The following is a 14,630-nucleotide window of genomic DNA, read 5'->3' as shown; positions in this document are numbered from 1 at the left end:
CTTTCCCTCAAGAGAAAATGGGAAGGCGGCTAGTAGAATAGAAGTCTCAGTTGCACCATTACGCCTAACAGTAGAACAGGCTGTTTGAAAATCTCTGAGATGCTTGAGTGGTTCTTGAGCATGTAAGCCATGAAACTTCGGCAGTAGATTGATTAGTGCAGTCTTCAGTTCAATATCTGCACCCAGATTTGGATGACGCACTTGGAAAGGTGGCAGTGTAAAGTCTGGAGCTTTTGCTTCCTGGAGAGTAATCCTCATGGGAGCTGCCATGTTCTCTGCGCTCAAATCAACCAAATCAGTAGGAAAGGAGCTTGTTTCTTCCTTAAACAAGTGTAATTACCCGTGCTATGCACGTGATAAGATTGAAATTATAATTTTAAATTATTTTTTTAAAATTAATTTGAATTATAATAATTTGATTAATAAAAAAAGTAATATGTTATGTATTGTTTATTTTTTTTAATCTAGTGTTAATTAGATTAACTCTAAAATAGTTATTAATCGATTTTAATAATCTACTTTTTTCAATAAATCAGACATACATAATAAATATGATCATAAATAATATAGTAATAGTTAAATCCATTAACAAATATATTGGCTATTATCACACTATAAAAGAAATTAAATATAAAGGCTATTAGCACGCACTTATAAATCTATAAAATCGCACTGTCTTTGATTCGTGTAAGGGTTTACTTACCAAATAAACTTAAAATATGAACAAAAATTATTTATAAAATGGACCTAGCATCACTTGAAAAAATCATGGAAAATAATCAACTTACCTTATCATCTATGAAAACCATTTGTTTGTAAGTCGTCTTGTTCTTGTCAAATTTGGATGGGACTTTCCATAACCTTATAATTCTTGCCTTTATTTTTCAAATTTTTTTATTACATAATCTACCATAGGTAATAATGTTGAAAGAATCGTAGTTAGTATCCTTTAGGTATGAAAAATAATAAATAAAAGAAGTTCCATGTCTGAGGTACGAATTTTCTAGATGATAAATAATTGTAACAATTCACTATTAATACTTATATATATACACACTAATTATACACGGTAATAATTAGTAAATATTTTCAATGGAGATACTTGCTACAATTAGGTGAAATTTGTGCCATTATATTTTATTAACCTTTATGATTGATTCAATAGAAATACTTACTCAATATATATGTTATCGATAATAATTATATGCCAATATTTTTAAGAAAGAGCTAAAATAAAGAGGAGATATATAAATATATATAATATTATTGCTATATAGGAAGTATACATAAATTGTTACATTTTTTATTATATTATACAACTTAAAATTATACTATCATGTTATTATTAATTCTAGATACTTGCTATAATTATATCAAATTTAATTATAACTCTAAATAAATAAAATAGATAACATTCAATATTATTTTTTTCTTTTTTACATTCAATACTGTAAATATAAAAAGTAAAATAATTAATGAAAAAATATGAGCAGAAAATAAAATATATTAAGTAAAATTCAATTTGTTATCTAATTAATCTTGTGTTCATACGATATAACTTTACGAAAATGTTATGAATCACAACCTTTTTTATTCTCCCAAAAAAAAAAACACTATACGTAGCCTTTAGTAGTGCAAAAAATAATTATAAAAATTAATTATTGATATTGATATTAATCACAATTGATTATTGATACTCTAATTTTTTTAAAATATATTTTACTTTTTTAAAATATAATGCATGTACCGTGTAGACCTTATTATTATTATTATTATTATTATTATTATTATTATTATTATTATTATCTACTAATTGATATCAAATTAAACGGGTCACTATTAATGTGTGCATTAACTATCTCCTAATAAAATTATTACATTTGAATGAAAATTAAAATTATATCAATTGATATAATTAGAATAATTAAAAATATTGATGATTGATAAGTAGTTTAATAACGTATTGAATATTGATTTGATATAATTATAATAAAAATATTTTCTTAAATTAATATAATTATGCATTATTCATGAGCATGATTAAAAAAAATTCTGATTGATAGGTAATTTTCCGACGGAAAAAAATCCGTCGGTAAATAATTTCCGACGAGGCTTTTACAGAGGGACAAAATCCGTCGGTAACCAAAAATTCGTCTGTAATATATACCAAATCTGTCTGTAAATCTGTCTGTATTAAACCATTTTCTGGTTGTTACATAAATAAAAAAAATATATGAATTATATTTTGTTAAACTTCATGTTACTGTTTATTAAAAATATTTAAATCACATATATTAATTATTTTTTTGTTATAATTATTTTATTTTATATATATGATTATTTTTTATTCTATAATCCTGCAATAATTTTTTATTTTTTATATCCATATATATTTCTCAATTCCGACCCCATTCATATACATATTAACAGGTTTTTCTCTAATAGTGATGTTTTAATTTTTTGTTTTCCTTTTTTAACGTATCTTTTCTTTTTTAAATAGTGATATTTTAATATTTTTTTAAATATATATATTTTAATAATTACATTAATAATTTGAAATATAAAATGAGAAAAAAAGATGATACATATATCCAAGAAAGAAAATAAACTTAAAAATCAGAAAAAAAATGTATATTAAAAAATATAAAAATAATATATTCAAAAAAAATAGTCGTAATATATAAATGAGTCAACAATTTAAATTTCTCTAAAACTAATTTAATCAAATACCAATATTAGAAATAAATTACTTAAATAATATTTTACCTATTCTAGTCTTTAGACATGTATAGATTAGAGTCATTCTCATAACGACAACCAACTAAAACAACATTGTAAGTTCGAACATTTAAAATTTGTACAAATTCAAACTATTCCCTTATTCTTTGAAAACCTTCCGTATTCCTGATAGAGTTGAATCGCGATTCTTTTTATGGAAAAAGAGTTACAGATATGACTTTGACGTGTTGGAGACCAAAATTCGAAAGTCACTAAGTGTGACACCCATTAAACCCTAAAGGTCAAATAAAATAGTATCCCTCATTTTATTCTCATTTAATTCTAAATCAAAAGTAATAATGACTTATTTAATTTAGCATTTATGATAATAAATCAGATGACCATTATATAAGTCATTTAGTATAAAATAGCTTAATTTGCGATTATAATTAATATATGTATTATCCATAAATAGATTAGGAAATAATAATTTCGTAACAAAATCATTCAATTTGAATTACAATAAATTGATTGATAGAAATTATAATAAATTGTATGATATTTAAATAATTAACCAAATCAATTAGTTGATATAATTAATTTATTTTAATAAATTGAATTTAATGAGTTAAAAGAAATAAATCTAAAAACACCATCTAAAACATGCCACAACAGTTTTATCATTAAGTGAAGAAATTTAATTTTTATATAATAGAATTCATATTTACAGATTATTATATTAAACACATACTAAAAAAACACACTAAACAAAATAAACGCATCAATGGTAAAATATAACCTAAAAAATCAATTAAATTCAAAAAGAACATGTGATGAATTATAATAAATCTATATATGAGAAGTAGAAGTAAAATAAATAATTAAAAATAATGTAAAAATAGCAATTAAAAAAAGTAAAAAAAGATAGAAAAGATAATGTTTGAAGTAGATAAAAAATGTATTGTAATAAAAGATTAATATAATTAATTAATACAAAAGATGAAAGAGAAAAATCAAAATACGATCTTATTAAAAAAAATTAAAAAATATTTTAAAGAAGAACCTATTAATCAATTTTTATAAAAATATTACAAAAAATTTAAATTATCTTTAATAAAATAATAATACCCTTAAGAATTATTAATCAAAAGAAATAAAAAAAAGAATTAATATAAAACAAAATCATAGAAAAATATTAACAAAATTAAGATAAAAAAACAAAAATAAAAAATTACAAATATTTTACTTGAAGTACAAAATAAAGAGAGAAAAGAGATATATAAAATAATAAGATAATAAATTGAATTAATTGAGTTTATTTATTTCATTGCTTTATATATTATTTATTAAATAATTTAATATTTATCTCGATCAATTAAAAAATAAATTAGTTATAATTAATTTTGTTTAATGAATCAAACAAAATTTAAAATAATTTGATATTTACTCTAATTAAATTAAATATTTAAAGTTATGATTAATGTAATTTAATGAATCAAATAAAATATTAAATGATGAAATATTTATCCTAATAAAATCAAATTACATAATTGATTAGTTATAATTAATACAATTAAATGAATCAAACACATTAAATTGAAAAATAACTTAGTTAATTTGTATCTTAAGGACATATTTTTAAAATATTTATTTTTCAACAAATTTTATAAAATATTTTTTATAATATTTTTATCCTATAATCTAAATACACAATTATAATAATCTATTAAAAAGTACTTAATTAATTAATACAAATAATTAGTATAATTGATTTAGTTCAATAAATTAAAAGAAGTAAATGTGAAAGGGAGAGATAAAGAGAAAGTGAAATTATAAAAAAAACGTGTAGCCATTAAAAAGCAATAAAAAAGTTCCTTTTATTTTTTATTTATTAATTATTAATTTATTATAATTAATTTCACAACATTTATTATACGTTATTCATTTTACAAATTAACACAATCAATTAATTGATATTAATTATCGATAATTAATTTTAATTGATATAACTCACTTCGCTATACTTTTTAAATAAATAATTAAAAATACACATCTCAATTTTTTGTTAAAGTAGAATAAAATAAAATACATAAATTGAGTAGATATAAATCTGGAAATTATAAAATTTTATTAACAACTCAAATAAATTAGTACCATAAAACTAAATTTAATGTTTATTTTAAAAATAATTACTGACCTTTTATTCTTTTAATTATTAATAATTCAAATAAAGTAATACCTATAACTTATTTTGTTATCTATTTTAAATAGTTACTAATATTCTATTTTCTAATTATTTGTTTGTCTTATTTATCATTTATACTTTCAATCAATTATATTAATAAACAAATAAACTAAATTAACTCGGTTATACTTGGACTATTCAATAATTTAACATAATCTTTTTAATTTGAGATTAACTACTAACGATAGAAAATAAAAAATTTAGAGTAATTCAATATAATAAGCATTAATTATTATTGTGAAATAACTTAAAATCATAATGCAATTTATTTTTAAAAAATAATCAAGTATTATTGTTAATTATGAAATAACCTAAAATTATAATGCATTTTATTTTTAAAGAAATAACCATCCATTAATATCTGTAAATAAAAACTATCATCAAAATGCTTTGATTAAAAATATGAAGGGTTAATTACTATTCATTATTAATAATATATCGATTATATCAAAAAATAAAAATATAATTTTTCACATTTACACCATTAGAAAAATTACCATCATGAGTAAAATTTTGTTATTAAAAAAGAATAAAATTACATACATAGTGAATTTAAAAAATAAATATCGTTAAGTAATTATGCTTTTTTTTAATAAATAGTAAAAAATTAAATATCATAAACTATATTCTTTCAATATAATTTATAAATATTAATAATGAAAATAGTCTCACTAATGTAAATTATCAATACAATAATTATATAAAAAAATAACTAATTACATAATTGCATAATTTTCAAGATCCTATATAGTTGAATCTAATGGACAAATAAAAAAATATCTATATAATAATATCCTAATATTTTAGCATACTATAAATCATATCATAAATTTATATATCATATTATAATTTTAAGTCAACTCCTTAAACACATTATAACATAAATCATCTAAAAAGATACACCACATTAATGAATATCACATGGGTCACAATATACATTCTAAATTGTCACGATATTTCAAATAAAAAGAGTATCAATACAGAGAAATCAATTAATATAACTAAAATGAAGAGCAACAAAGAGACACAAAAAAATAATAATAAAGAGAATCAATAAAAGCATTAACATATAAACTACATACACGAACAATGTATATATTAATTGTGAATCACCAAAAAAAGGCAATATATATAATTAACCAAATTAATTAATTGATATAATTAATCAATTCATATAAATTATAATAAATCATGTATAATGATTGACAATTAATATAATTATATAGAAAATAAAATATAACAACTAAAATTAAATTTGTTAATAAGTAATTGAAGCTAGATAGACAATATTTGACAATTATTTTAGCATTTAATCATCATCATCATCAATTGATATCATTATAAATGGGTCATTATTAATGTAACAAATTTTCACTAATAAAATTATTGCATAATGAATGAGAATTAGAATGGTATCAATATAATTAAAATCATTAAAAATATTTTCTATTAATAATTAGTTTAATAATACATTAAATATTGATTTTATATAACTATAATAAAGATATTTCCTAAATTAGTATAATTATGTATTATTCATTAAATATTAATTATAATAAAAATATTTTTTAAAAAATAATTTAGAATAGAGAATAAAAAAGTTCATTTTGGAGGGAAAACAGAGTCACGAGAGATCGACACGTCACCTTCATTAGTTGGGGGAAAATCCAGTTTTAGTATATTAAGTAGATGACGTTTCAGATTTGTCCTCAGAAATGACTAACCGACGCCGAGCCCGCCTTATACGCGAGATAGTTCTTTCAATTTCAGGATCAAATACGGGTAGGCTCGGATCAGATAGTGAACGCGACATTAAATGAAAGAAAATACAGCTCATGGTAATAAAATAAAAAAAATGCAAATAAATAAATTCCAACCAATAAATTAGCACACTGTTGTAACTCTCCAGCAACGGCGCCAAAAATTGACATATGGAAAATCACCGATCAAGAGTTTATAGCGAAAATAGCGTTGCAAGTATAGCTCTTAACCAATGAAGATACCGCGTATCAATTTAAAAGAGTTGTCACAAAAATTAGAAATAAAATACTGGAGTATGAATCCCAGGTCGTCTCCCAACGAGCAGACAAAAGAGTGCTATTTTATTGAACAGAGGTTTTCCAAGGATTTTTAAGAGTTGAAAAGTAGAGAGATAAGTGGTTAAGAATTTATATAATCAAATAAAAAATCTTGACCGGGGGTAGATTAATTGGAAGTTCTATCCTTGTTGGAATTTCTCAAGTGTAGCTTCAAGAGGTTGTTATTTTCACTTAGTTAACCCTTACTAAATAAAGGGAAGTCAAGTGATTGAGCTAACTCTTATTTGCGAGTCCTAATCCTCTCCATTGGGAAGAATTAGCGTTAGTAAATATAGAATTAGCCAATAACTTCCAAATTAATTAATCGCTTGGACATTCCAACTCAAGGGTCTCCTTTTTAATCAACACCCAAGTCAAGTGGGAGGTCTACTCCATTAACTTGAATATAACTTTCACAGAATTAAGAGAGGAATAAAAGTGAGACATGATAAACAATAACTAAAACTTAATAAAAAATAAAAATAGTTCTTATATTAATAAATTCTAAAAACAATCCAATTGTAACTCTGAATAAGGATTAAGGATATGGAAGAGTAAGGGACAAGGAAACAAACTGGAATAAATGAAACTTCAACGGAGGTAGCAACTCTTCTTAATATCCCAATCAATAGCAAAAGGCAATAATGTTCTAAGAACTGTGAATGTGAAGAAAACCTAGAGGAAGAAGTCGAAATTCTCTCTCTAGATTCAAAACTAAACTAAAACTTTGTAGAATAAGAATGTGCCTTAAGTCTCTACTGTTCCCTGGCTCTAGTATGTGCTTCTGGGCCAAAAATTTGGTCTAAAACTGGCCCGAAATCGCCCCTAATGATTTTTTGCAACTGCTGTACGTCGCGGATGTCACGCGTACACGTCAGTCACCCGTGCGCGTCGTTTGCAAAAACTCCTTGTCACGCGTACGCGTCAGTTACGCATACGCATCGCTCGTCCTCTGCGCTAATCACGCGTGCGCGCCAAGTGCGCGTGCGCGTCACTATGGAATGCTCCAATTCACGCGCACGCGTCAGCCATGCGTGCGCGTCATGTCTCGCTGGTAGCTCCATCGTTTCTTTGTGTTCGTTCCATTTTTGCAGAGCTTCATTTCCATTCTCCAAAACTATTCCTGCTCTGTAAAGCCTAAAAACACTTAACACACAGATCCCGACATTGAATGGTATAGAGATGGATAAAAATCTACAATTTAAAGGCTCTGGAAGCAATTTTTTAATCATAGTATTAAATCTGGAAGGCAAACGTATAACATGCTAATTACATGAGCAGGCGTAGGAGAAAGGTGATAAAAACCACTCAATTCAACACAAAATAGACCATAACATAGTGGTTTATCAGTATTCTAAAAATAGATTTTAAAATTCATATATTTTGATACAATTGTTTACAAGTATTATTAAAAAAAATTTTATGCCAAGTATTTTTTTTCTTTTTATTGTGAATAACTAAATTTTTAAAAAATAAAAAAATTTATAGATCGAAATTTGTTCCAAATTTTTTTATGTATTTTCTAAATATTTATTCAAATGTTGCCACAAAAAATTAGATTAAATGGATAAGTCGCTTACTAAAAATTTTTTGTCACTTATAAAAATATATTATTTATTTGGTTATTTTTATCTCATTTTCAAAGTATTTAGGAATTGTTAATGCTATATGCACATTAAAATCCGTTATTAAATTAGTCATAAAATATTTACATATAAATATATGTATCGTTTAACTCATTTTAAATGCATATTTTATATTTTTTTAATATATATTTTATACAAAAAATTAATTTAGTAGTTAATAATTTATACAAAAAATTAAATTATTCTATTAATTTCTATAATTTTTTTAATTTATAATTAGACTTTTATATTTTTAAATTTTTAATTAAATTTTTATACTATGTTTAAATTTTAAATTAGATCTCAATTAATAATAAATATTAAAAATAATTTTAAAAAATAATTTTACCATTACACTGGTAACTTACATCATAAAATTCATATGAGGTCTTGAAGTCATTTTACTATTTTTAATTATGTGTTACGTATTATAATATAATTTATCTATGCGTCACTTATATGTTATTTTTTTAAATGATTCTAATTAGTTCATAAATTTTCATTCATGATTTAATTATTTTAATTCGTAAAATTATAAAATACAAATTGAATTATTTTATGAATGAATTTCTCTCGTTATTTATCTCATTCTCTAATTTCCCATTTATTTTTTCACATATAAATTAAATAAAATTCTTGTTATATAATAAAAAATTATTTCAAGAAACATAAAATATGAAACTAGAAACTCATGATGAAAGACGATTTAATATTTCTGTGTTTCGTTTGTTTGTTTCCTTACTGTTAGACCATGAATCGTTTTTCAGTTCCGAAGATATATGTAATTTATGAATGAAGGCATATGAGTTTTGATTTTGACGATGAATTTGAAGGAGAGGAAAAATGGAGAAAAACAAAAGGTTATTAATGTTTATATAAAGATAATTTTTAGTTAATTTACGCTAATAAAATGAATAAAGTTAAAATTATATAGATGTCTTAAATATAAAATGATATTTGATCTTTGTTATTGATAAAATGATTTTTGAAAAATTTTAAAATTTGATAAAATGACCAACTACCAATTGAGTTAACAATTATCATATACAAAATTTACCCACTTTTAATTTTTATAATTTAAAAAAACTCCAATTTCAATTTTTTTAAAAACTCTAATCCGCTTTTTTTTTTGTCCTAAAACTCTCATCTCTTTTTCTAAATCATCATTATTTTCTAAAATCTTAATCTCTTTTTTTCTTTTTCTTTTTCCTCTCAACGATCTCATTTTTGGGAATCACGTAGTGGTTAACGAGGCTTTAGTTGTAGTTGTGGTTGTGGTGGTGGTGGTAGTAGCAGTAGAGGGAGCAGGATCTGCTGCAGAAGCATCGCATGGAAGACCCTGTGTTCTTGAGACAATGGTTCAGTGTGCGATTGAGAAGGTGTGTGAAGATGGAAAATGGACGGCGGAGATTCGCGATCCAAGAAAAGGTGTTCGCGTTTAGCTTGGAACCTTCAACACCACCAAAAAAACTGTCGGGGCCTGTGACAAAGAAGCTCGTAAGATTCACGGAAAGAAAGCTAAAGTGAACTTCCCCAACGAGGATGACGAACACTCCATTCAACAATCTCGCAACATTATTCCAAACCTTCCTCCTCCTCCCATTCGAAGATCGAGTAATCCTCCTCCTCCCATTTGAAGATCGAGTAATCGTCCTTTTCTGTATCGATATGGTTGTAGCACGCGAGTTTTTAGCACCTCATGATCGTACTAAAAACTCAGGCGTTACTTACCTCTAAACCTTTTTTTCTATACTATTTTTATTTAATATTGAGTCTTCGCGAATACAAATCGAAACTTTCACCAAGAAATCTAAGAGTCGGTACTTTAAATCATTTAATCACAAAATTATATATATCCACGTAACGTTATATACATAGACTTACTCAAAGATTCTCAAATACAATTCCTACCCCTCTAAAAACCAAAACAGTAAATGACGAGGGAAAAATAAAATCTAACAACTCAACTTGTAAATAGAATCTTCTATGTTCTTGTAGTTCTGCACTAAGCCTTCACACCTGTAGCTGAAAAGGGTTGAAATAAGGGGTAAGAACTGGGGAGTTCTTAATAGGGTCAGGGTAATTAGTTAAGTTCAATCATACTTAGTCAGCAATAATAGTCAACAAGATACCATCTAATTCAACAATTAAAGAACACAGAATTCAAACACAAGCACACACAATTATAGAAAACACAACCACAAACAAGTATGCGCAAACAAGTATGATGCATGTCTCTCCTTAGTAAAGGTAATGAGCTCATATGTCGGTTTCGACCCGCTCCCAACGCAACTCAGAAACCTTTGTCTGAATTTGGTTTCTAGTGTCATAACCTCTGTAAGCAACCTCTGTCTTACAGGTGCGACTCTCTTGAGCCGATGTATGCAAACATAACCTCTGTTTTGTCTTATAGTTGAGGCTCTCTCTAGCCAATGTATGTAGCGATAACCTCTGTAAGTAACCTCTGTCTTACAAGTGCGACCATCCCCTGAATTGGCCGATGTATCTCTAGAAGCAAATCTCGATGGACTCACCACCATATCTTTTCTCGTTTTCAGCAGGTACATAATCATCTTAGCTCGTTTTTTTTTCTTTTTCTTTATTCCTACTGTCTGTTCTCCTATGGCAGAGGTTCTTTAGATTCTCTTAATTTTTTCTCTCTGCTCTTCTATGGCAGAGGTTCCTTTAATATTTTTATTTCCTTTTCTTTTCTTTCTTTCTTATCGTTTATAATATAAATCATCCTCACATTGTTCCTTCGCCTTTCCCAAAGTGTCTTATGAAAAAAATTATAAAGTTCTTTAATTAAGTCTGCATTCTCTAAAGCTTTTAGGATTACTTTGCTTGCTTGCTTACTCATTAATATTACACATTATAATATTCTTACAAAATAATATCTTTGATATATACTAATTATAATAATAATTTTTTAATATAAATAAATAATTTTAAAGAAGTATTTAAAATAATATTCACAATCTTCTTTTAAAATTTTGTTTATAAAATCTTATTTTTAAACTTTTATTAATTACTTTCTAAATCACGAACTTTTTAATATTCTATTTTTAACTTCGATATTTTATAAAATTATATTTGAACCCTTACTTATTTTCATATTTATAAAAACAACCCTAGTTTTTTACAAAATATCCATTTTTACCGCATGAAAAATACAATTTAATTATTAATCTTTCTCTTATATCAAAACTGAAACCCTTAGCCATTTCCTTTTAAAATATTACTTTTATTTTAATCTGTTCTCGAATTTTTTGGTTCGATTCTTCGTAATTTTTAATTTAATCTCTCGCCCATCAAATCTCACCACATTTATATTTTATTTTCAACGCTATTGTAACCCAAAACTCACCAAAACATCCCAACTGGACATTCATATATAACCGAACCAACAAATCACAATCAATAATAATAATTCAACCAAATTAACTCATTCAAACTCAAACAATAATCAACTAAATCAATATTCACTTATCAAACTCATATTTAATTATTATAAAGTTACCAAATCCTACTTCCATATGAAATCAAAATAACAGAAACTTCGAAAAAACTTTTTGACCGAGTTGTTGAAGGAGAAAATGTCAAAAATCGCTTGTACCTTCTAGAATTTCAATTGATTAAACATTAAAGGAAAGTAAAGCTACGTCACTATCAACTTCTATCGAACAAAAATGACACTAACACAAAAAAAAAATACAAATACTTTTATCAAATTAAATATTTTATTGGAGCTACAGATCTAAAAAAATCGAAACGAAAACTTATAGAAGGTCACGATTCTCTCTTTTCTTTCACGGTCTTTTTCTTTATTTTTGTTCCTCAAATTCTTTATAAAAAATTTTAATTTATAAAATAAATTATAATTTATTTATATTTATATTTTTAAAAATATGGGTCGTTATAATGATAATGGCAACAACAATAACAACACCACCAACAACAATAATAACAATAACATGAACAACTAGATAAGGACTTTAAACTTCAACTTGGAGTTTGGTTATAATTTGAATCATGGAAGAACTATTGGTGTTGGTGGTGCCATCAACATAGACCCATTTGTGAGTTGTGTTGATGATAATTTTGAGTATGAGTCTAGTTCTGATTTGGCATCAGAGGTGGCAGGTGGGTCAAGTGGTGATCAACAACATCAAGAGTAGAAGAACTACGAGGTGGAGAAGCTTTTGGAAGAGCTAATGGCATATGAGAAAAAAAATGAGAAATAAAAAAGAGGTTGAGTCTTGAGAAGAAAGGGTTGAGTATTAGAGAAGCATCTTTGGTTAGAAGAGTAAGAAGAAGGAAGAAGGTAGAGGCAGCAACGAATGAAAATGAAGAGGATTTAATTGAAAAAGAAGAAGAAAATTGGTGGATGATGATGAGGAAGGGGAAGAGATGAGAGTTTTAGAAGAAAGAGGATTGATAAACCCCATATTTAGGGTTTATCTTGTATTGATTTTAGGGGATTTTATGACCTTTTACCCACATTTATTCAATGAATTAGCATGATTTTGTGATTGTCTCCTTATTTATGCTTAGATGTGAAAACATGCTTTTTAGGCCTTTAACTTGATGATTTTAATCTCCCTTTGATTCTACTAGATGCCTTGATGTGTTTGTTAGTGATTTTTGATTGAAAAGGCTAGGAATGGATCAAAGGAGTGAGAAGGAAAGCATACAAAGTGGAGAAGATCATGAAAAGCCAAAGAGTTGAACTCGCCCATGGACGCGCGTGCGCACCTGGCGCTTACGCGCATGACGTTGGAATTTTTGCTAGTAAAGAATTTTATAAAATTGCGTTGTAAGTATAGATTCTAAACCAACAAGAATCCCTTCGTACAAACGTTTTGGTTGTCACAATGATCGGAGAAAATTTGTCTCTCAACAAATTTCCATTCGGCAAGTGTACCGAATTTGTCGTCAAGTAAAAACTCACAATAGAGTGAGGTCGAATCCCACAGGGATTGATTGATCAAACAACTTTAATTAGAGGAATGATCTAGTTGAGTGAATCCATGAATAGAGTTGATAATTGCAGAAATTAAAATAGCGGGAAAGTAAATGACTGAAAGTAAATAGCAGAATTGTAAATGTGAATGGGGGAATTGCTCATAAAAGTAAATTGCAGAAATTAAGAGAATGGGTAAGATCAGAAATGGGGAGTTCATTGGGCTTAGGAGATGTTGCATTCTCCGGATCAATTTCATTTTCATCTCTTCCTCAATCAATGCACTCATTGATCTCCTTGGCAATCTTAAGTGATTGAATCACAATTTCTTGCAATTCAATCTCTCAAATCTTAATCAATAGCCAATTCCTTGGTTAATTGCTCATGAGAAGAGATGAAGTGTGGTCACTGATTATACCACATGCACTTCCCAAATCAAGTGCTTAGAGGGTTATAGCCACATAACCATCCACACTCAATTTGGTCCAGCATGAGAAAGCATTTCTAGCTAATCTCTTCATTCCTCTTTCAAGGGTCCGAAGAGATCCATGTTTGAATAGCTTCTTTTCCAAGATCACTATCCAATTGGATGAAGATCGAAAGCTTTCAAGTAAAATCAAAAGGAAAGATAGAAGGAAAGCTTTCTAGTAAGATCAAGAGAAAAGAAAGAAGAAGAAGAATGAAAACTATAATTGATCCATCAAATTACAAGAGAGCTCCCTAACCCAATGAAAGGGGTTTAGTTGTTCATAGCTCTAGAAATCAAAATCAAAGATGGAGAATACATCATAAAACTAGAAGTGCAGAGAAAGTAAAGATACAGAGAGTAGTTCTCTCCTCCCCCAAAAGCTGCTCTCTATTTCAAAACTACTCCTATATATACTACTCTTCTCAGCTTCTAGTTAGTTCTTTGATGAGCGGATAATTTGTATGCTTTTTGGCATTGTTTTTAGTATGTTTTTGGTATGATATAGTTAGTTTTTAGTATATTTTTTATTAGT

The 14,630-nt window shown here is 26.2% G+C and overlaps 1 pseudogene; it reads left to right on the top strand.

Annotated features, from left to right (window-relative positions):
- Positions 1–9,468: 9,468 nt before the first annotated feature.
- On the top strand, positions 9,469–13,159 carry LOC107479272 (ethylene-responsive transcription factor ERF114-like; annotated as a pseudogene).
- The last annotated feature ends 1,471 nt before the right edge of the window (positions 13,160–14,630 follow it).

This window comes from Arachis duranensis, chromosome 3 (genome assembly GCF_000817695.3).
Source record: "Arachis duranensis cultivar V14167 chromosome 3, aradu.V14167.gnm2.J7QH, whole genome shotgun sequence".
Taxonomy (NCBI): Eukaryota; Viridiplantae; Streptophyta; class Magnoliopsida; order Fabales; family Fabaceae; genus Arachis; species Arachis duranensis.
Note: the sequence above shows the minus strand (reverse complement) of the source record. Positions and strands in the feature narration are given on the sequence as shown.